This window comes from Rattus rattus, chromosome 6 (genome assembly GCF_011064425.1).
Source record: "Rattus rattus isolate New Zealand chromosome 6, Rrattus_CSIRO_v1, whole genome shotgun sequence".
Classification (NCBI taxonomy): Eukaryota; Metazoa; Chordata; class Mammalia; order Rodentia; family Muridae; genus Rattus; species Rattus rattus.
The window spans coordinates 76,475,266-76,499,720 of NC_046159.1; the positions used below are offsets into that span (position 1 = coordinate 76,475,266).

Here is a 24,455-nt window from a genome sequence, read left to right on the forward strand (position 1 = left end):
ATAAAAGTCCACCAAGACTAATGCATAATTTGTTACATTGTACATGTCAAGGAGGTCACTGGACAGAAAAAAGCAGTGTGTTTTATTTTTGTTATATGTAGTGTTTGCATGTGATCAGATCTTTGAACTGTGCTGTGAGTTCTCAAGTGATTCAAAATTAAGAAATAGTCTGTAATTTAAGCACAAAGTCCTTTTCTGTCCCCATTAGCTCCCAAATAATTGACACAAAGACCTATTAAGTTTACTGACAATCTGTAAGCCTAGGCTAGGCGGGCTCTGAGTTGTTCTACCCCTCTCTGGCTATTTCTCAGCCACATGGTTCTTTACCTTCAATCTGAGTCTGCCCCTGGTTTGCTCTGCTCCACGTGTGTCCTCATGGTGAATCCCTTGGCAACCTGCTTTTATCACGTTGCCTCATGGTCACCTCTTGATATTTCTGTGGGGTCTCTGTCTTTTCCTCTCCTCCCTAGGACCCCTGGCTGGGATCACAAGTCTAGCCTTCCTATCGCCTCTGCCCAGCCATATGCTGATCAGCTCCTTATGAACCAGTCGGATGATTAAGGAACATTCTTTATACAACATTGATATAGGAGATGGTTCAGTAATCATGGCAAGGCTAGATCTGCAGACACAGGAATCAGCATCTGAATATACAGTGCACAAGACCAACCCCCAGTACAATATCTTGTTTGAGGGCCAGCAAAATGGCTAAGTGGATAAAGGCTCTTGCTGCCATGTCTGGTGTGAGTTGGATTCCCAGGACCTATGTGGTAGAAGGGCAGAACCCACTCCCTCATGGTGTTCCTGACCTCCACATGTGTATTATGGCATGAGTGTACCTCCCCACCACAGTAAATAAATGCAATAAACATTTTTTAAAAGAATGCCTTATTTTTATGAAAGAATCCCAACATCTCAACTTTTAAAAGCTACAGAAAGATTACGCTTTAAGAAATAGAGAGGTGAGGGGCTAGAAACCTGGTCCAGCAGTTAAGCGTCCTAGCTGCTCTTCCAGAGAACTCAGGTTTACTTCCCAGCATGTACATGGCAGCTCACAACTGCCTATAGCTCACAGTCTAGAGGATCCAACACCTTCACACAGACATACGTCCAGGCAAAAACCAGTGCACGTAAAAATAAGTCATTTTAAAAGAAAGAGGAAGGGATGAACCAGGTGGGTGGTACAGACCTGTGTTCCCAGCACTCAGCACAGGCTCAGGTGGACGTCAAGTCCTAAGCAAACCTGAGCTGTGAAGACCCTGCATTACAACAAACATAAAGGATAGGGAGGGGCAGTTGGTGAGATGGTCACCCAGTACAGTACTTGCTGAACAAGCCTGCCCCCCGAGTGCCACAGGCACACTTTGGCACAGCCCCACCTCCCAGCAAAAATGAATAAAATGTAAAAAGAAAACCAACTGGAAAAAGAAAAGACAACTGGCAGTTGCTCTAACTTGTTGGAGCTGACCAAGGCTGGTTAGGGAGGCAAACAAAGGGAAGTGAAAGACTGATGGGAAATAGTGGTCTCTGTGGGGTTCCTTTCTCTTCCACCCTGCACAGATGCCAGGGTAGAGTGGCTGTCCCTAGAGCTAACACTGCCTACTTAGTGTGTCCTCATCAATGGGACTCATTCATGAAGAGGAAACACTGCCCCTCTGAAAGGCACCCGTATCAGCCAAGCTGCCTGTACCCGAAAGGACCCACTTGGGAAGGGTTTGTGCTTGTTTCTAAAACTCCCCCTCCCAGGAGTTTTCTTAGTGTTCTACAGTGTTTTCAGAGGCTGCTGGCCCAAACTTCACTGAACCAAGCAACAAAAGTAGTGGAGCAACCCACTTGGCCCTGAGATCAGAGACAGCAGTGTTTAGAAATAACTGGAAGAAACTGCTACTAACCACAGATAGGAGGGCAAACAGGCGTATAATGTTTGAAGTAGCAAAGCCTTAAGGAAGACTGAGGAGACAGAAGACCAGTTGTCTACCAAACATTTTGAGTATAGCCATATTTTCCATTGAACTCATGTAATTTCTCTGCAAGTCAAGATGGCATTATTTATTTATCTTGGTTTATTTGTCATTTTTTAAATGAGAAACATTTTCATAATACTAACTGAAGCCCAGTTCAACAGAAAATATTTCTGGCCAATTTATAATACCTGTGGGAAATGGAAGATGCTTCAGCAGGCAACGTGCTTGCCATGCAAGCATGGGGACCTAAGTTTGCAAATTCCAGCACCTGTGCAAAAGCCAAACAAAGCAGCACTGGTGGTTCAGGCAAGCAGACCCCAGAGCGTGCTGGCTGGCCAGTCTAGCCAAATCAATAAATGTGAGGTTTAGGCTGGAAATTGATTGAAGAAGACACCTGTTCTCAGCATCTCAGGTCACATGCATGTGCCCATATATAAGCATGTGTGCTTGCTCTGGCCCTCCCTCCCCACATGCATATAAACTAAATAAATTTTTTATTGAATGCTTATTCTTGTCAGGCTTCATTTCAGGCCCTGGGGTACAACGCTGAACATTCAGTCTGTTTGCTCATGGCACTTTCATTCCACTGTGAGAGATGCATGTAAGTCAGTAGGTAGAAAGGAGAGAGATCATCAGGGGATACTTTGACATAGCAAAGCAGTGTTGGGGAGGAGGACTCTTCTGAAGAAGCCTGGAGGACCTGAAGAAGCCAGGTAGGCAGGAGTAGGTTATGGAGTCTGCTTATGGTCCCAGTAGAAAGGTGAATATCCTTGAAGGCCTCAAGACTGGAACTTGCCAGGGATATTTGAAGAGAGCTCCGTGTGGCTGGATAGAGGGCTAGGCTAAGGGGACCTCGTGGCCGAGGGATGGTCTTCAGTGAGTATGCTAAGGCCACCGAGGCTTCTGAGCAACGTGAACAACCCTTTGCTTACTAGATGGAGACCAGAGTGAGGAGACAACAAGAATGAGGTCCTGAATCTGGAGAGGTTACGATAGTCATCTATGCAAGAGACGCTGGCTGCCTTGGAGGGGCGAGAGTAGCTGAATAGATTCAGAGGTATTCTGAAGCAGGAGTCACAGGACTTACTTATGAAACGAAGTAGAGTTTAACCTATGTTACTAGATGTGAGGTGATAAGAAAGGAGCGAGAAATGGTCATGTGTGGAATCCCATGCCTATGATCTAGCCCCCTGAAAGGAAGACATAGGAGGATTGCAGTAAGCTTTGAGGTCAGCCTTGGCTACATAGGAAGACACTGTATCAACAAAAATCCAAAGAGGAGAACTAAGCCACCTGAACAGAATGATTATTTTCAACATGAAATCTTAACAGCCTAGAGTGTGCCAATAAAACTGGAATTTTTAGAAAGCAAAGGAATTTTAACATACATTATCAGTGATAAATGCTGCTAAGCTCTACATATTTTATTTCCTTGGGGGGGGGGTATCTCTCTTAAAAATGCTTTTTTTTTTTTTTCTTAAATAGTTGGACTTTTAGCATTTTCTCATTAAGCTCTAACAGTGTGTTAGACAGCATTGCTTTTTTTGTCAAATTATTAAAGCTCACATCCCCATTCATTCTTCTGACATTCTTCCTACCAGAGAACTAGAACTGGATAGCATTTGCTAAGCTTCCTGGGTAGATGCATTTGAACTAGGGTTTTATAGCAGGCCTTTGGCACTTAATGGCTTGGAAGCTTTCTGCATCTCCTGCTAGAAAGCCATTTAGCCTGTTTTACATTTTACTCACTACCTGTTGTGTGGAAAGGGATATTCTTGAATAGTCTGCTGCTTTAGTTTACAGCCCTGTACCTTCAGCCTAAGTATATTCGACATCTTACAGAGTCTAGGTCAACCCAAGCAGTTGTGTTGAGTACCTGGCTCTTAGAGGCTTCCCTGATAACCATTGTCTATGACATGGTTTCAGGGTGAGGATGCTAAAGATTGCGGGTTACTGCATTGCTGCATGGTCTGCACTATAGTTCACGCAACTTAGGTTGAATACCTAGTAGTTCTTATAAGGCATCTCTCCCTTCTTGAACTCCTCACAGTAAGCTCTTTGCAACCACTGGAGTACCAAAGAATTCCTTTCCTCTTCTCATTAGTCCTGATCACACCATCCTCCTGGAAGCCTCCCATGAGCACTTGGGACTGGAATAGGCATTCAAAGTCCTGTGTCCTTACTACAGCTACATTTAAGCCCGCACTGTTGTCATGTAACAGTGGCCTGATTGAGTACCTACGATTTATTATAAACTTCTCAAGGAGAAGGCTTATATTTCTGTTTGGTCTTATATTACCAACATCTTTGTGCCAAGCACATAGATACCAGATATGCTTAGGTGGAGTATGAACCAACATGTTACAGACCTTCTGTCTCTACAGTGTACCTGCTGTTCCCTCTCCCTTCTCCTTGGGACATGATGACATTAGTTCTCTCGGTAGGGCTTATCCACTCCACCAGGACTGCTGTTCAGTTCTGTTGAGTCTTGGTTCATCCTGTAGGGTACTGGGGATTTTATAAAAAATAAACACAAGCCAGCCAAGCCTGCCAAAGTGACATAAATATCAGTGGGGACAGGTGTAGAAACCGAGAGCCTGTTATGCAGGGTGGGCGCCAAGCCCATCTGTATATACATAAACTAAATACATTCTCTTATAACAAAGATTGAACAAGATGTGGCCTCATACACAGTGCTGAGATGAAATGACACACAGTCTCTACTGTATCAGTTGTGAGTCATAGTTTTCCTTTTATATGTTGATCCAAATTCTTTTGTTTTCTTGCCCATTAATGTCAGTTGCTTCCTGTGAATTTTACTGGTTAGCAAACAGATATTTCACATTTCTGTGAGATCCTAACCATGTCCTTATGGGATATGCAGATGCACACACACATACATGACTTTTGAAGAACGGGTTAGATGTGAATTTCAAATAAAAGTACAACAGATATATTTACAGAAAAGCCCGGGTTGGTGCCAGGTGTATCTTGGGACACTCTGTACAATAGCATTGTTTAGCTAATGCAGACTTTGGGGTAAGGATGCTTCAGAATTGTCTCATGATAGGAGTGTGTTTACGATGTAACAAAGAACATAGAGTTAATGGAACTTTCACTGTGCTGCTCTTCCCATGAACGCTTGTCACTTAACTGTAGAACAATCTTTTATCTCTTTTTGAAACACTGAATTAGTATTATTCTACACAGTGCTAGACAGTGGGGAAATAGAACCACAAAAACAATGGACTCTCAAAGCCTTCCCCTGCAGTTTAAGTTCAGTGTATTGTGAATTACATTGATGGAAGGAAAAGTTGTAGAGCTTCAGGGAGTGGAGTGATTTCACTAAGCAAAGAATGAGGAAACCCTTGTGAGAAAATGTATGTTTATTCCAAGTTAAAAAATAACAACAACAAAAATAGAAACAAAAGCAGAGCCAGTTGCGATGGTAAACACTTGTAATTCCAGCACTTGGGAGATCGAGACAATAGGTCACTGCCAGCTCTAGGCTAGCCAGGGATACATAATGAGACCCTGTCTCAAAACAAGTAAACTAGAACAAAGCCTAGATTAGATTTAAGGTATTTAAATTATTAACTTCTTAAAGCCAGGTTAGGGGTAAGTATCACTTTGGTAGACTAGCTGAATTTGCTAACATTTTGAGAGCTTCCAGAGCAGGGGATGGTTCCCTGATGCTTTATATAAAGGGTTCCAGTAGAAATGCTACAGATTGGTTCTGTGAGACTTTATGAAAATACACACACACACACACACAAAAACTGAACATGACAGTGACATGAATATTAATATGGGTGTGGTGGGGGTGGGTGTTGGGTGTTGGAGTGATACAGAACCTTAGAGGGTATAATGTTGCACACATTCATCTCTTCATTTTACCTCACAACATTTCTTTCCTGAGAGACCCGGATCTGGTCTATAGCTGCCTAAAGGACTCAGGGACCCTACCACTTCACCTGTAGTCTGTACCTCAGTTTCCATGCTACTCTGTGGGAGGAGTTGTTAGACCTTGGAGCATTTCCATAGACTAGAGCATTCTAAGTGGATGGAAATGGACTTTGAGAAGCAAGCAAAAACGTTTCACCAAACATTTCACCAAGAAGCTTCATTGTTGATGAGGCTTAAACAAATATGGCTGTTGCATACTTACTTCATGTCTTAACTGAGAACAGCTACCTCAGAATTTTAAAAAAACTGCTAGCGGGGTGGTGGCACCTTTAATCCCATCACTTGGGGATGTAGAAGTCTGAGATGTCTGAGGTCAAGACCAGTTTGGTTTATATAGTTCTAGGTCCACAACACCTAAATAGCAAAACTCTGTCTCAAAAAAGAAACAAACAAACAACAATAACAAAGTTGCAAAAGTTTTGGGAATATATTTGTGTGAGTGTGTGTGTGTGTGTGTGTGTGTGTGTGTGTGTGTGTGTGAAATATATGTATATTAGACACACAAATGCTAAAATGTGCTTTGTGAAACGTTCATTATTTTGTTGGTGGTATGCTAATAAAAGTTCCTCTAGTGGAGAGGGGCTTATAAGTCCCACCCTTAACTGACGAGATACTAATAAAATTGATAGCTTCTGGGAGGGGAGAGACAGTTTCTTTGATGGTATGTCAACCCCTGGTAGATAAACACTTCATTGGATGGCCCTATACCATGAGTCTATAGACGTACAAAGTTGACTCAGTAGCAATTAAAAGAAAGAAAAGGGAAGGTGAAAGTGGATCTTAAAGAGGTTGGAAGAGGGGTTGGGGATTTAGCTCAGTGGTAGAGCACTTGCCTAGTAAGCGCAAGGCCCTGGGTTCGGGTCCCAGTCCAAAAAAAAAGAAAAAGAAAAAAAAAGAGGTTGGGAGAGAAGTGAGAGGTGATTGCCATCAAAATGCATTGTGTGAAACTCTCCGAAATTAATAAATTAGCATACTTTTACATAAATTACCTTTAAGATAATAAAAATAAACCAACTAGCAATTCTATTCTTTGAATTCAAGGAAACTAGAGATGCAAGGTAAAAAAATTAAAAAGCTAAATCATAAAGACATCAAAAGTTTTATATTTATAAAGATGTAAGCCATTAGTCACTTTAAAAAATCCATCATGATAGTAATGCTTTAGTAAATTAAGGCTCTCAAAATGAACAACTTTAAGTGCATACAGAGTACACACACAATAGTGAAGGCTTAACATATTTTAAAAATAATGACTGTCACTTAGGGAATTTTTTCTTTTAAAATTTTCATTGTATATATGTATGAGTGCTTATCATGTATGTATATCTGTACACCATGTGTGCCTAGTGTCTGCAGTAGTCAGAAGAGGGTATCAGATCTCCTGGGACTGGAGATGTAGAGGGTCATAAACCAGGGTACTAGGAATCCAACCCTGGACCTCTGGAAGAGCAACAAGCGCTCTTAACCACTGAGCCTTCCCCTAACCCCTACTGAGTGTTTCTGAGTAGCACTGTGCTAATAGCTTCCATCCTTTTAACAACTATAAGCAAACAGTATTGTTAGTTTCCATTTTATACTAGAGAAAACAGAGACTCAAAGATAATCGTCTAAGAACTTATGCTCACTAATTAAGGACCCAGCTTTCCCGTTCCTCTGTCCTTCCCCAGTTGTGTTGCTGATGACATAAACTGAAGTCAGCATCATGTAGAAACACATACATCCATCAAAAGTAATTGCCAAAAATTCCAGTGCTAGGACAGTGGAACACACTAATAGTTTTCAAAGATTTTCTTATCTAATAAGTGTGAGCCAATATGAATTTATGAGTACCACATTGCATGTGGAGTCCAAAAGAGGGCATCAGGTCTCCTTGCTAAAGGCAGTTTTAAGCCACCCTATGGGTTCAGGGAAGTAAACTTGGATCTTCTCCAAGAGCAATAAGTGCTCCTAACTGCTGAGTATCTCCATCCCTTATTCTATAATATAATGTATGTTCATAGTATAACAAAACAAGAACCCGTGTGGGCCCATGATATGACTCAGCCCTTAAGACCCTTGTTGCCAGACCTAATGACCTGAATTTGAACCCAGGAACCCATGGTGAAAAAGAATACTGATTCTAGCAATTTGCCCTCTGATTTGTACACATGGAAGAGTGATGGGTATATTAAATTTTTTCTGTGTTACTGTTATTGTCAGACTACTCAACTTACCATGCATTGGTTGAATACATGGACTACCAGCTACTACAGGGAGCTGAAGAGGTAGGACAGTGTTTAAGAGTAATGGCTGCTCTTGCAGAGGACCAGAATCTTGTTCCTGGCATCTATGCGATGGTTCACAACTATCTCTAACTTCAATTCTAGGAACCTCTTTCTGTATGCATGTGGTACATATACATGCATGCAGGCAAAACACTCACACATAAAATAAGACAAATAAATCTTTTTTAAAAAGAGACTTTTAGTCTGTAGACTGAGAATGGGCTCTCTCGGGATTTCTCTCAATGGACAGCTTAGGCCAAGTCTGCCAACAAGGAGTCCATCTTGAGTGGAGGCAGAAGTTGAAACCCCTTTGGTTAAAGTGGGACATGCTGTTCCTGGGATAGAGGCCCCCATCCATATCATTTGCTGGCCATGGTCATTTCACCTTCAGAGACTGCTCACTTCTGTTCCTACCATCACCATTCTAGACCACCATTCCTCACCTGAGCAGTCAAGTGGCCTCAGAATTGGTCGCCTTCTGCCCACTGTCACCTCTTCTAGATACCTCCATATAGCTGCAGAGGAGAAGCAGGTGAACTCAGTCGTCATGACATTCTCTGCACCTGTAAAAACAATGAGAGAGCTACCGTTGCTTGAGATTGACTTCTTAGTGTTTCTGCACACTCTTACCTTGTATAGGCCTTGCCTTATTCACTGCTGCATTCCCAGTGCTTTGTAAATCTCTCAGTAAACACTTGAGATAACAGAAGTCAAAATACAGATGCTTAATTTGGTTGTGAATGTCATATGCCACTGATACTCATGTTCATGAGAAGGTAGTAGGCGATGTCTCTGTACTTCAGTGGACACTGTAGCTAACAGCATTTATATGTGAGTGTGTGCTGGGCCACAGTCCTGGTGCAGTCTTTGGGATAAGTTAGAAAGAGCTATTCCTGTAGGAGGTCTTTGCATGTCTGATCCTAAAACTGCCTTTTCTACTGTTAAAGGACCATGTCCTTATACAAAGTTCCTCTCTGTGGTCATCCAGGAGGAGTTTAAAAAGATGCCATAGAACTGTAGGCCATTTCCTGGCAAGCAAGGAGAATTCTCATCGTGGGTCTCTTTTCTCCGGCCAAAGCCATTGTATGCTACTACTTAGGCATGCTTTCCATGTAAGACCCATTTGTGGAGGCCAGGAAGGTAGCTAGTCAGTAAACTAATTGCTTTGCAAGTTTAAGGGCTGAATACCACCCCAAACACCTGTATGTAAAAGGTAGCTGTAGTAGCACACGGTAATCCAAGTGCTACACAGAGAGTAACGGCAAGTTCCTGGTCCTCACTGGCTGTCAGCCTGGCCTTCGTGGGGAGTTCTAGGTCAGAAAGAGACTCTGTCTCAAAAACAGGTGGATGGTCCCTAAGGAACAACCCCCAAGTTGTGCTTTGGCCATCACACACAAGCAGACACATGCGTGTACACATGATCCGTATGCAAGGTAGAATCAAAGTGATGAATATCTTGGAGATGTGATTAAGTCAGTGAAACTCGTTGTTTATGTTCCCTCCTGTATTGAAATAGGAAATAATGGTACTTGCTAATAGCTGGGTTTAAAAGACAAAGATAACACTTTCTTTGTTGAAGTACATATACCCAGAGACTCTACTCTGATGTGTTTTAATGAGGCCTTGTGTCCTGTCCTTGCAGAGTGCCACTTTTCCATTTGTGTCTTTATTGAGCACCCACTGTATGCTGAACATCTTAGGTCTTAGAGACCCAGAGATGAGGTATAGAGGTGGTTCTCAGCCTTCCAGGATTCTGTAAAAGTCTGCAGACAGACCAGCACATCACACACTAAAGCCTAAGAGCTTCGGTGACAGTAGGTGTAAAGATGGTGAGGAGGGCAGTGGACCAAGTTGGTGCTGTTCAGTGTAGCTGTTAACGCACAGGCTCCGGAAGCAGACTGTCTGACTTCACCATCTGCTACTGTTACCTACGAGTCGTGTAACCTTAGGCTACTGACTTAGCTATGTCTGTGTACCTACCCACCTGCTAAATGGGGCAATAAAGGGTGACTCACTGAATTACTGACAGCATTAAAGGAGCTTGCTCCATAAAGACCAGCTCTTACTGTATCCGGTATCCGCTGTCTGCTGTGTGTTTGTTAACTGAGAAAAAAATATTACCGCAGTTCTCGATGGGCTGGTTGACAGGGAGGTCTGGATGACTCCAAGTAGCATGCCTGTGGGGAATGGTGGGAATGAGACAGATGGGAGGTCCTGTGAGTCTTCTTGCAGGTTTGGGTGTGACTCTGAACAACAGTGTGCCGCCGCCCAGCCCGCAGGCTGTGAGGTGCCGAGGCTGGGCTGGCCAGTTCCCCCTGTAGGTCTAAGTTTCACTTCATTTCTGCCCTTGCATTTATAAAGTAAAAGGATGTGATTTTTTTTTTATTCTTTTCTGTTTTATTCTTTCTGCCTTAACTCCCTTCTGCTGCTAGAACAGATGCATAGATATTGTGACTTTCTCCACAGTGATAAAGTGGGCCTTTTGCTGAGACATTGACAGGTACAAGGTGCTCTGTAGATCCCACACGATCCTCCCTTCCTCCCCTTCCTCCTCATTCAAGCGGATGCCAGACTCCTTGCGCTCTACTGGACTCCAGGCCTGTTTTTGGTTTTCATGTTCCCAAGTCAAATTGTTTTCAATGTTTAAGCATAAAGTAACTCTTCATCTGTCATTACTGTTCCTATCTAACCATGTTATCATGAAAACTGATTTTAATAATTAATCTTATAGTTAAAATGAAAGGAACATCTTATTTGGAAATGTTCCAATTTAATTGAGCGTAGTTGTATTACAAGCATGGACTCTGGAGGCAGACCCTGCCACCCTCTGAAAGCCATAGGCCAGGCTTGCCGTCTCACCGTGTTTCCATGCCTTCACCGTGCCTCGTTACACACTTCCCAGAAAAAGCTGCCTTGAGGATTAGTGGAAGTAAAAGAAAAAGGGCAGATCCTGCAGGCACCTGGACAGTGCTGAAACTGACTTCTGCTAAGACAAGTAGTGATGGATTATTTCGAGAAGGAAATAGTGACTGGCATCTCCATTTTGGCAGCTGGGGAAATGTCTCAGTGGATCGAAGTCTTTGCTGCCCAAGCTTGAAGCCCTGAGTTCAGGTTACCAGCACCATGTAAAACTTCAGTGCAGGGTGCACATTTGTTACCCTAGTGTTGTAGGGCAAAGGCAAGCAGGTTCCAGGGGCTCACTTGCAAGATAGTTTAGCTGCAAGGGTAACCTTAAGATTTAGTGAGAAACCTTATCTCAAAAAATATGGAGGAAGAGCTGGAGCGCTGGCCCAGAGGTTAAAGAGCATTTGCTGCTCCTGACGAGGATGCCGCGGTACACATATAGATGCAGCCAAAACACTCATAAACAGAAAATAAAAGTAGGATGGAGAGCAAAAGAGGAAGACATATCACATCTCCTCTGATATCAACACATGTTTGCATAGGTGTACCTCATACCTATGTACATGCATGTGCATGCATACGCCATACATTGATATGCATTCTCTCTCTCTCTCTCTCTCTCTCTCTCTCTCTCTCTCTCTCTCTCTCTCTCTCCCCAGACACACACACACACACACACACACACACACACACACACACACACACACACACACACACACACTGAGAATATTTTTCTCAATTTATTCTGTTCTATGTGCAACCTATTGGCTGTCATGGCCTCTTATTGTGGCTGTTGTGGCTAGGCTAGGCTGAGAGGTATAGGATCTTGACAGTTTAGTTTCGACAGTCAAGCAGGGGAAGAATTGGACAGCTGCAGGTCAAAGGGCACGAAGAAGCAGATGTTAGGTGAGGAAATAGAAGCTGCAAACACGGTCTAAGGTAAGTAATGCGTAGGGAGGATTTGAGCTTTTCTTCTTACAAAGAAAATAAGAGAGATATGGGGCTAATCAGTGCTGCTGTGGAGACCATTTCTCTATGTGTACAATTATCTCATAATATCATGCTATAAACCTCAATAAATACACAAGGTTTATTTAAATGAAGAAATGTAAAATATCTTTAGGTCCTATGTGGACTTCATGTTGCAATAGTATTTTTAACCATTCAAATCTCTTGTGAAGGCTTTCATCCACTTTTTTTTTTCCCTCCATCTTTATTAAATTGGGTGTTTCTTATTTACATTTCAATTGTTATTCCTTTCCTGGTTTCAGGGGCCACCATCCCCTAAACCTCCCCTCCCTTCTATATGGGTGTTCCTCCCCATCCTCCCCCCCATTACCACCTCCCCCAACAATCTGTTTTCTTGGGGTTCAGTCTTGGCAGGACCAAGGGCTTCCCCTTCCACTGGTGCTCTTACTAGGCTATTCATTGCTACCTGTGCAGTTGTAGCCCAGGGTCAGTCCATGTATAGTCTTTGGGTTCACTTTTTATTTTTTGATATAGCTTGTATTATATTTCTTTCGGGGCTCGTCATTAACAATAAAGCAAAATTTTGTTATTTACATGCTCAGGTGACTGCATTAGAAAGCCTGGCACATCCCTCCTACTATCCTTCAAGTTAGGCTTAATCCTAGCAGAAGGCGGTTGTGGGACCAGAGCGAGAGTGACAACCGAGGAGGCTTTGCTCACTTGGAGAGTTTGGATGAAAACACTACCATTTATAGTTATGCTGGCCTCAGCCATCCAGCCTCTCTGAGGCAGATGCAGAATGCCTTCTGAATCAGGAAGTTGAAGTATGTAGGGAAAAATTCACTCTCTACTCTAGCAGGAGCCAGGAACAAACTTTGTTAATCTGTAACTAAAAGAATAAATAGTCGAGAGCATTACATAGTCACTTGGGATGAAAGCAGATCCTTTCCACATGTCATTCACTCCTGGAATGTGTTTAATTCTCTTTCAGATTCATCCCACCATTTAAAACCTGGAGGCACTGGCCCACACAAAGCCTTGCTGGTAAGGTCTTCTTCATTCATTATTCAAACAAAGTGGCTATGTGCGGTTGCTTTTAAAAGGCTAGTCACATTTTTAGTCAAACACCTCCCTAAAAAATTACTGAATATTTATTTGCATATTTTTTCTATGAACGATTTATGAATTTTCCATGCCTTAAAAAATGGTGAGGTTTTGATTTGGTTTGGTTTTGGTTTGCTTTTGTTTTGGGGGTTTTTTTGCAAAGAATTGAGGAAGGAGTGGATTCGTGATACATGCCAGAAGCTATTAAACTAAAACCTCTGTATAATGAAACACTTTCCAGGTCCATATTGATATTCTTCTTGTTTCATACAGTATTCAAAACACCAAAGTCTTGCTTGGCTGAAGAATTCAAACTTTGCCTTGAAGTATGTTGTAGGGAAAATGGGTGCCCAGCTACCACACATTTTTCTTTGAAACTTTTCCAGTGAGTTTTTATTAGTAATTGCATTATGATTCAGGGTCCCAGGGTAGGTCAAAGAACAGAGGAGAAGTGGGCAGAGCCTAGTTGGATCTTCCCAGGAAATGTGCCTTCTGCAATGCAGTCATTCCAGTCTGAGACCAAGGTAGCTGGTAAGATGGCTCAGTGGTTAAGAACACTTGTTTTTGCAGAGGATCCAGGTTTGATTCCAACAACAAAATGGTGGCCCACAACCAGTGGTAACTCCATTCTCATGGGGTCCAGTGGCTCATGATACAGGGCAGAGGGACTTATACACACGCTGGTACCACTCACACATAGAGATATCTCCCCTTTGCACTTTGCTTTCTCACAGTGGAAGTCCAAGTAGTTCTGCCAACAGTTCCTAGTCTGGTTCTGGTTTGGGAGGCAGCTGTCAAGGTGGGGTGGGGGGGATGGTGTTGTAGTTCTTGGTTTTAGTCTTGATGTCTTCAACCATCCTGACTCCTAAAAACTGTCCTGGAGTAGAGTTGCTTCATGACCTTTAGCAAAGGTGCCAGTGTCAGATGGGAAGTGGAATTCTGACTGAGGCTATACTCACTTTAATGTTGCTTTTTTACAATTCTTCATTGTGTGCATGCATGTGTGGAGGTGTATGCACATCGATGCAGAGGCCAGAGGAGACGGTTGTGAGTCACCATCTGAGTGTTGGTGACTGAGCCCGATCCTCAGATCCTCTGAAGAGCAGCCAATGCTCTACCCTCTGAGCCACCTCTTCAGCCCCAGGCCATAATTAGTGCTTTGTATTCTCTCTCCTCTAACCTCAGTGTGACCGACTGCTGTACTGTCAGTACCTCAGTGGTAGAAATCACTTGCCTTGTTTTTTTTCCCAAATGAAAAGCATCTGAGGATTAATATGGTATCACTTCCTGGTCTTGCAGCTGTGGACTGGCTGTGGTGTTTAGCTTTTGCTCTATAATAAGCCACCCCAAATTTACTCCTCAAATAGCAGTTGTTTATTTTCAAATGCTGTGTGTGTGGGGGAGGGGGGTTGTTTTGGCCTCAGCTCAGTTATGTGATTTCTGGTTTGAGCTGAGATCATTCATGAATAACATCCAGGTGAATGAGGCTTTGTTTTGTTTGTCATGTGGCTGTTGGCTGAAGTGTTTATAATGCCTGCTCATGGATAGAGTCTCTCCTCTTTGGTGTCACATTAACTGTCCTTGAGCATGTCCCCTGCTCTGCTCACAAACCACTCCCACCTTCTCCACTCCGCATCACACCAGCCAAGGCTCTCTGACTTCTCTCCTGTTCCTCCCTAAGTGCATTATCTTCTCTTGCTCACTTCTTTCCATTCTCTTTATTCTTGTGTGTGGTATTTGTGTCTGAGCCAGAGGTAAGCCGTGACCGTCATTCCTCAGGAGCCACTGACCCTGTCTTTTGCTTTGGTCCTGTGCCCTTCTCCCATGTTCGTGCCCCCCCACCCCCGCTCTCCTCGCCAGACCTGTAGTTGGCCAATTAGGCTAGCCTCGATGGCCAGCAAGCCCAGAGGTCTGACTGCCTGCATCTCCAGTGTTGGGACTACAAGCACATGCCACCATGCTGGTGTCTGACATGGGGACTGAGGATTGAATACGGGTCATCAAGCTTGCACAGCCAGTGTTTACCTACTGAGCCATTTCCCTCACCCCTATTTTTTTTTTTTTTTTTTTTTTTTTTTTGGAGGGGTGGAGGTGACAGTAAGGTTAATCTGTTCACCATCACATAACAACGTATCTTATTTCATTCTGCTTTCTCCCCTCCATCCGAAGAGCCTTGTTTTTGTCTTTGTTTTAAGGCCCAGTCCTGCCTTGTTTCAGCCATCTGTGATCTCACCTGCTCCAGCCTCCTTACAAGCCAAGCATGTCCACTTTTTTCACCGTGCTTACTCTACTCTTTTTGGGGGTGGGGGTGGGAGGGCTTTGTTGGCTCTTTGAAAGCATAAATTTCCACGTGCCTTCCCTGTGGCCCAACAGCATAGGCACAAAGTCTAACAGATACTTGCTTAAGCAGAAAGTAGCACAGCCCTGGGCCCATTTGCACCACCCCAGCTCATCAGAGTCGCAGGAGGCACCACAGGTCCCTGTTGCTTTCATTCATCAGGCTTGGGGAAGACCTCAGGATCAAGTGATGCTTCACAGCTGGCAACCTGTGTGGTTTGCCACAGCTTGGTAATCCAAGAACAAGAAACTTAGGGAAAGCTTGGGTTTAAGCACAGCTCCTTTAAAAAACTACCTTTCTGAGCTGCAGTTTTCTTGTCTGGAAAGAGGGGATGATACTTAAAACTTTCCAGAAACAAAGAAAACAAAAAGGTTGTGTGTAAAAGGGCTGTATACACTGTAAGTAGGACTGAAGGACATCAGTTGCTCTGCATCTGTGACTATTCAGTAGTTTGAAGAGGGGAAGTTCCTACATAGTAGTGGGAGAGGAACAGGCAGTGACTGGGAAGTTGAGTGGAAGTGGTAGAATTGGAGATTCAATAGAACAGCGTCAGTGGTAATTAGGGGATGTTCTCTGCAAGCACCATGCTGTCTGCCTACGTACAGATTTCCTGGAACACTCCCCATCCATTGACAGAGCAAGCTTTTTCCTGGGATAGTGTCAGTCTCACTGTTTAGCCCTGGCTGACCTGAAATTAAAAAAATCCTCCTGCCTCAGCCTCCCGAGTGCCAGGATTACAGGTGTCACATCACCTCATGCTCTCATGTGTACCATCTATATTTCCCCCATTGGTGATTTGTGTGTAAGGGGGGGGGGTTCTTTTATGTTCTTCAGAATATCTAGATCTACCTGTCCCTGGAAAAGGTCTGGTGTTAAAGTTATCAATCACTGGTGGCTAGACTTACTATGCGAATTTCATTCAGAGAAGTGATTTTAATTCAGTTAAGATTGTTTCTAGAAAGGCTTCCAGAATTCTATAGGGACTGGACTATTCATGAAAGGAACTTCCCTCTGTGACTTTGTTTTCTCTTAAATGAGGTTTATTGATTGCAGTTATTTTGCTCATCATCAACAGAACAACGTATACTCAGTAACTGACTTATGTGGCTGACGTGTTTGTCCTGCATGGTTGTGTCGAGGGACTCAGAGGCCTTCATCCAGCCATTTATATTCTCTGTCCTGTTCTCCTCTCACCTTAGTTCCATCAGTGTCACGCCCATCTATGCACCACACTCCTTTAGCCACACCACGGTGGCATCTGTAACCATGACTGTCAGCCGCCATTCTTGCAGCTTGTATCTTTTTTTTTTTTTTTTAATTAATTTCAGTATTTCTTATTTACATTTCAGAATGTTATTCCCTTTCCCGGTTTCAGGCCAACACCCCCCTAACCCCTCCCCCTCCCCTTCTATATGGGTGTTCCCCTCCCCATCCTCCCCCCATTGCTGCCCTCCCCCCAACAATCACGTTCACTGGGGGTTCAGTCTTAGCAGGACCAAGGCCTTCCCCTTCCACTGGTGCTCTTACTAGGATATTCATTGCTACCTATGAGGTCAGAGTCCAGGGTCAGTCCATGTATAGTCTTTCGGTAGTGGCTTAGTCCCTGGAAGTTCTAGTTGCTTGGAATTGTTGTTCATAAGGGGTCTCGAGCCCCTTCAAGCTCTTCCAGTTCTTTCTCTGATTCCTTCAACGGGGTCCTGTTCTCAGTTCAGTGGTTTGCTGGCATTCGCCTCTGTATTTGCTGTATTCTGGCTGTGTCTCAGAGAGATCTACATCCGGCTCCTGTCAGCCTGCACTTCTTTGCTTCATCCATCTTGTCTAATTGGGTGGCTGTATATGTATGGGCCACATGTGGGGCAGGCTCTGAATGGGTGTTCCTTCTGTCTCTGTTTTAATCTTTGCTTCTCTATTCCCTGCCAAGGGTATTCTTGTTCCCCCCTTTAAAGAAAGTGAAGCATTCACATTTTGATCATCCGTCTTGAGTTTCATGTGTTCTATGCATCTAGGGTAATTCAAGCATTTGGGCTATAGCCACTTATCAATGAGTGCATACCATGTGTGTTTTTCTGTGATTGGGTTAGCTCACTCAGGATGATATTTTCCAGTTCCAAACCATTTGCCCTCACAATTTCATAAAGGCATTGTTTTTGATAGCTGAGTAATATTCCATTGTGTAGATGTACCACATTTTCTGTATCCATTCCTCTGTTGAAGGGCATAAATAAGGCTGCTATGAACATAGTGGAGCATGTGTCTTTTTATATGTTGGGGCATCTTTTTGGGTATATGCCCAAGAGAGGTATAGCTAGATTCTCAGGTAGTTCAATGTCCAATTTTCTGAGGAACCTCCAGACTGATTTCCAGAATGGTTTTACCACTCTTGCAGCTTGTATCTTAACGAAAGTAACTCTTCAGCCATAATTCCAAAAGTAGTACCAAAGAAGTATTTTCACTGGCCTGGTTTGGATAGCCTGTTGGACTCAGCATGATCACAAGTGGGCAGTCGACAGCAAGCAGCATCTCTTTGACTATACGCTGTTCATATGTCCTATGACAGAAGGCAAGTCCACTAATACCAGAGATGGGTGCCTATGCTGGGGGAAAAAAAGAGTTTTCACAGCAGGAAGGGTGGGGATAAAGATAGCAGGCAGACAAAATCTCTAAGTACCACAGTGGTCTGATTTAGAAATTTCATAATTTGGAGTCAGTTAAACTTGGAAGGTTGAAAATTAGATGTAGCCTTGGCTCTGTTGTGACCAGGCCACCAACAGTGAGCATACGGCAGGGAGGAGAGTGAGTGGCCTTACTTTGGGTTTGGTGGGAAGCTCCTGGGTTGAGGACTTCTGTTGCATCCCGAGGAGCCATAGAGTACTTGGTTTCTGGATGCAGTGGTTGAGCAGCAGTGATCTGCAGACTTCTGTAATTTACAAAACCATGTGCATGAGGGATCTTATGTTCCTTCAGTCTCTCACTGGAGCCTGCTGATAAACCATTGTTTGACTCAACTGTGGCTGTTTTCAATTTGGCTAGTTTAGTGTCTGGCATTAGCCTCTGTTCTTGGCTCACCTATCGAAGTTTAGTGTCCATTATAAACATGGCTGCTTGTGGAACAGACAGTGATGTCAGTGGCTGAGCATTTTGCCTTAAATTATACATTGAGTTTTCCAGCTTTATGTATAAGGTTTTCACAGTCATAGCTGCCATTTACCTAATGTCAGGTTCTGCTAAATACTTTATGTGCATTATCTGAGCTGCATATTTCTGCATGACTAACAACTCCAAGAACCTCAGATCTGTCACAGATATCCTGCTGGGACCAGCACCTTCCAGCCACCATTCTGGAAGCGCTCTTGTTCTCCTTACATCTGATTGTTCTGGTAGGCCCCATCTTCATCTTTCCATGCACAGGGGGTAGGATCAAAGCCCCAACATTGGAAGACACTGCTAAAATCTTATGGTTTGCTGGTTTCCCAGTCTATTCCAGATCCGCATTGACTTAGTTAGGGTTTTATTTCTGTTAGGAAATACCATGACCATGGCAACTCTTATAAAGGAAAACATTTAATTGAGTCTGGCTTAAAGTTCAGTCCATTATTGTCATGGTGGGAAGCCTGGTGGTGGCATGCAGGCAGACATGGTGCTGGGGAAAGGAGCTGAGAATTCTGTATCACAATCCACAGGCAGCAGGAAGTAACTGAGATACACTTCCTACAACAAAGCCACACCTATTCCAACAAGAATGGGCAGATAACTGTGATCCTGGGCATGCTGCTTGTCTCTGAGCCAAGCCTTATCTGTCAGATTGGATAGAAACAAATCTTAGAGAATTGTTGAAGGGACTAAGTGACGTTTATACTCCACCACCAAACACACACACACACACACTTAAAAATTTGCAGTACTCTCTAGGGAAGGCTAACTCCTCTTCTAGCTGCTTACCTTTGTATCTCTCTGTGTACCACAGTTAGGAGAATACAAAGGACTGTACTGTGTTGACTTTTCCTGGGAAGTTCACCCAGTTAGTACAACAACGTTAACCAAAATGCAATTCCATCAAAATCCAACTCAGAAAATCAGTGTTTTTTTAAGCTTATTTACAGAGCTTGGGGGCAGTGCTGCTTTCAGGAGAATGATTATCCTGAATGTCCCGTGTCAGAACAGACAACTAACTCATTTGTGTCTTTCCACAGTGTCACAATTTCTTGAATACAATAAATGTATAGGTATGGTAGTTTTCAATGAAGCAAACTCTGATTCTTTTATTTGAATCTTAATTACTAATACTAATTCTCTGATCACATACTATGTTCATGCATATGTGTAGGTTCTACAGTGACTCCATAAGATTAAAGTGACAGGAAGTTTAAGGGGCTTCAGAAACCAAAGCTGGGAAACTGACAGGGATACACAAGTCTCTCTAGATAAGATAACCAAACCAACCTGCAAAGAAGCTGAAGCAGCAGCAGTAATGACTATCACCGTTATAGTTGTCGAGGGCCAGGGCCAGACAGCCTTGCAGGAGGAAGGGCAGGTATCAGTGGAAGAAGGTTGTTGGCAAAAGTGGAGCCCAAGTCAGGCTGAAAGGACAGTGTGAAGTCCGTTGCCTGTTGGTCCTTGATGCACACATGAGGTGGTAAGGTGACAGGCCACTGAGACTATTGCTCTAAACACTGATTGGTAGTGTCCAAGTTAGAGAGGTCTAGTCTTCCTTTGGTCTGGTATTTGGACCTGTTTTTCTTGATAGAATTTTAGTATGCCCATGGCTCCCTATAGTCTCCATTTACTCTGATAAGTTTATAGGGTGGCACCCCCCTACTTCCAGGAATAAGTTATCAGTGGCTGCTGCTGGCCACATGGTTCTGCTCTTGTGACCACTCAAGTACAGAGTCATCTTCCGTCCTCAAAGTAGTGTCAAAAGCTGTTTAAAAGAACACAGTCTCTAGGTCAAGGCCCGTCTGAAAACCTTCTACATAATGTAGGTAACCTAGACCGGAACAGACTCTCAACAGCAGGTGAGCCCAGACAGCTGCATCACTGAAAATTCCCACCTCATAATGGATAACCACCTCATGGGGCCTGTTTTCAGATATCCTTCCACTTCCGTATTCTCCAGCATCTCTCAAGACCCTTTGAAGCTGGGAATGTGGAGAATAGGAAAGATGATCTTGTGACTGGCTCTTTCTCTCTCTACTAGGGCACAGTCAGTAACTGTATTACCATTACCATAGACCTAGTTACTGCTGTTTTGTTTTTCTGATTAATGGTTCCTGGTACATGACCAAGAATTGTCTACTTGAAGATGGCATGCATGAGCTGATGTGTCATGTCTGGAGGGAGAAAAAGTCACACTACAACAGGCTAATGGAGAAATTTGATCTTGTCATTGGATTCTTGTGTAGCTTTGTCTAAGACTCCCCACTGAGCCTCTGTGCCTTCCATGATCCTGTAGTACTGGTTTCTGGACATAGCTTCTGGTTTCCAGTCCTCTCTCTCTCATCTGTCATATAAGGGACACTCAGGCTGCCTTCTAGAGCTCAAGATGCATATGTTCCCTTACTTGTGTTGAGGAGGGGAGAGCCGTTTACTCTGATGTTTTGAACAATCCCTCTCACATTTGGTTCCCTTGGGTAGATATTATACCATTGTCCAGAGATTTGGGCAGAAGCTGCTTTTAAAAGTAGCCTCTCTGAACTTGTCTCCAGAGACAACCTTCCTGTCCCCATCTCCTTGGGGTTGTAGAAATCACAACATTTTCAAGAAATCTTTCTCCAATAGTGTTTTCTATTTCCACTTCCCTGTTTTGTTTATACACTTGTTATGGCGCCTAGAACTGACTAGGTTGACTTCTTAGAAATTTCCATGCTATGGTCTATCTAATCCTTCCTTTGGTTATCTGTCATATCTTCTTGCTTTAGTGGAAACTTCCACTATAATATCATGTTATATTAAGTCAGCTCTGATCCAGGACAGGAAACTCCTCTCCAGAAACCTAAAAGGGGGTCTTTACCCCATTCTGCCTTTCCAGGTAAAAGGTTGTGTTTGTGTGTGTGTGTGTGTGTGTGTGTGTGTGTACCATGAGACACCTCCTTTGTGCAGAAAGGTCCTAAAGTAAGTCTCAGATACCCTGTTCTCAGGGAGCACATGAAAGCTTTTGACTGATGTCCCTGGTTAGGTTTCATTGCCCTCATACCACAGTACACTTGATGTACCCCTAGGGAAATCTAATGCCTCTGTGGAAACTGCTCCGTCACCATTTCTTATGCTCAGCACCCTGAGTGTATCTTGATCAGAGAGATGATTTGCTGCACATCGTGAGGGTGTTTTGATGAGGGCTCTGCACAGAACTTATCAGTTCCTCAAAATCAAGCTTCGTGGAATGTTCCAACTCTTCACTGAAAGAAGAGACCCTTTTGCTGCAGAAATAGTCCTTTCTACCTGTCTCATCAGCTTACAAAATAGTCAATTTTATTATTATTTATTATATTTATTTATTAGTATTAGGCTTTGTTCCTATGCAGCCCTATCCCCAACTCTTATTCTCTTTTCTCTTCCCATTGGTCTGCTTCATCACCCCAAATCTTGTTCTTAGGAACCAGCCGCTGTTTCTCGTTCTCTAGGCAAAGCACTTAGAATTCAGCTTTGAATTTGTGGCCTTAGCTTTCTCAGTACTGGGATCACAGTTTTGTATACTCACCTCGCTACAATGAAGGGAGCAGTAAGTGACACATTACTAAGGTGTTCAGGTCAGCTAAAGTTAGAGTCTCTTGTGGCACAATGATCTCACAATATATTAAAGGCATTTTGAACCTTATAACATTCTAACAGTGAATCAAGTTATATTTCATGGCTGTTGATGAAGATGACACAGGATATAGTTCTCCCAACTCCCTCCTACAGACCCACATGAGCTACATGCCCAGGGGATTCTGGGAGTCAGGAGTTCAGAAAGAAGAACCGAAGTCGTCAATTGCTTGGCTTCTTCTCCTAGCCTGAAAACCTCTGGTGGTTTCCACATCACCATTTGAAGACCTGGGTACAGACACGAAATACTTCACACACTCTTACTAAAACATGCTGCTTATGTCTGTCTGAGTTACTTTTCAGTTGCTGTGTTAAAACCCCATGACAAATGCAACTTACTGAAGGAAGAGTCCGTGTCGGGTTTATAGTTTAAGGGTGGTAATAGTTGATGATGGCAGAGCCAAGGAAACAGGTGACAGGTGTCTGGGGCAGCAGCTGAGAGCTCACATTCCCCACCCCATCCGGAAACAGTGAGGGCCAACTTAATGCTTCGTTTCAAAACCCCAGAGCCCACCCCCAGTGACACACTTCCTCCAGTAAGACTGCACTTCCTAGTTCTTCCCAAACTGCCTCCAAACGGAGACAAGTGGTAGAGCGCTTACCTAGAGCGCATAAAGGCCCTGGGTTCGGTCCCCAGCTCGAAAAAAAAAAAAGAAAAAAAAAAAAAAAAGTGTTTAATATATGAGTCTTTGGGGGCCATTTTGTTTTATACCACCACAGTGCAGGGAAGAGGATGTTGGACTAAGAGGCCAGAGGTTTGTGCTTTCTTCAGTTACTGAACCACTTGAACAGTGACTTACGCTGAGTCTCAATTGCTTCATCTGTTCGTGGAATAATTGGTTTGCATAATATGACCACCCCACTACAAGAAGACCGCACATGATGAACTTACTGAAGCCCCTCTCTGTACTCAGTGCTCAGCCCTCTGCAGTTTCTATATTATTTCTACTTGGCTAGTACGAGGTATATGTGACTAGCATGACATTTTGAAATCTTGTAAAGTCATTTTTAAAGAAGACCACTTCATCAGATTATCTAAATCAAACAGGAATTTGAGAGTAACCAAAAATATGTATGTGCTTTGAAAAAAAAAAGAACTGTCTTGGGCTGGATTGATGGCTCAGTGGATTAGGCACTGGCTGCCAAAACTGGTAACCTAACTTCTGTTACCAGAACACACATAGAAGCTGAGAACTGATTCCTGAACGTTGTCCTTTGACCTCCACACATGTACCGACATACACGGATAAATAGTGTTATGAAGTTCATTAGTCACTCTACAGTGTGAGAACTCTGTACTTAGGCAGTAAGGGCTTCCTACCTGTAACCTAGGTCAGGTCATTTTCATGGGGATAATGGTGTCTAGTGTCATGGAAAGGATTAAGTAAAGCTTGCGGTGCTTGGAACAGGCATGACACACCATTGCACTGCGTTTGTGATGGCAGTTGTTTTCCTGTCGTGCTATCAGCTCCACTGCATAGACGTGCATTTGAAGCTTTGTTCCTTGCAATAAACAATGAACAGCATCATGAAGACGCTGTATGTGTAAAGTTGCTGTCCGTTTTGTTTGAGAAAGAGCATTGGCAATTGAGAAGCTTGTGGTTACCAGACTAGTACATAGAAAAAGCAGCCACACTGACCTGATAATCAGCTTTCCCTTTTTTAGATCTCATTTCACTGTTAAAATGAGACAGTGATTTTGCTACCAGCTGATATATATTTTTACAAGGATTAGGGAAATACAAATTTACAGCCATACTTAGCTAACTACTCTAAGTTCAGGTGTTTATTTTGCTTCTTTCAGTAAAAGAACAGATGCCAACAGGAAGCTGAGCAGAGACTGTGACTTCCCTTGGGAAGAAAAGGGGAAGAAGTGGGGCTTGGAACCGTGTGCTGATAACACACAGAACAGACAGGAACAGAGAGGGGCTAGGCAGGAAGGTGCCTTTCATGGGGCAGGCAGGCCCTCACTTCAACAGTCCCCTCAGGGCAGTCCGAGGTAGCCGGAGCTCCAGTCCCATTATCCTGTAGTACATTCAGGCAGTGTATACAGTGTGAAGGCCGCATTGTTTGGGGCTGAGCTAATTTTGTAGTCTGTTTTATAACACATGCCTGTGCACTTCTGGTGAATGAATAAGAAACCAG

At 43.4% G+C, this 24,455-nt stretch overlaps 1 protein-coding gene and 1 pseudogene across 2 annotated transcripts in view; one reads left to right on the forward strand and one right to left on the reverse strand.

Annotated features, from left to right (window-relative positions):
* Nucleotides 1-24,455, forward strand: part of Gng12 (G protein subunit gamma 12) — a 98,341-nt gene that overhangs the window by 15,291 nt on the left and 58,595 nt on the right. The window contains exon 1 of one of the 2 annotated variants that reach the window (XM_032906377.1): nt 13,040-13,111. The exons of the other annotated variant lie outside the window; for it this stretch is intronic. The gene's annotated coding sequence lies outside the window, so the exon portion shown is untranslated. Of the gene's footprint in view, nt 1-13,039; nt 13,112-24,455 lie in introns of those variants that run through there. 2 annotated transcript variants of the gene reach the window in all.
* LOC116904353 lies at nt 13,605-14,028 on the reverse strand (annotated as a pseudogene).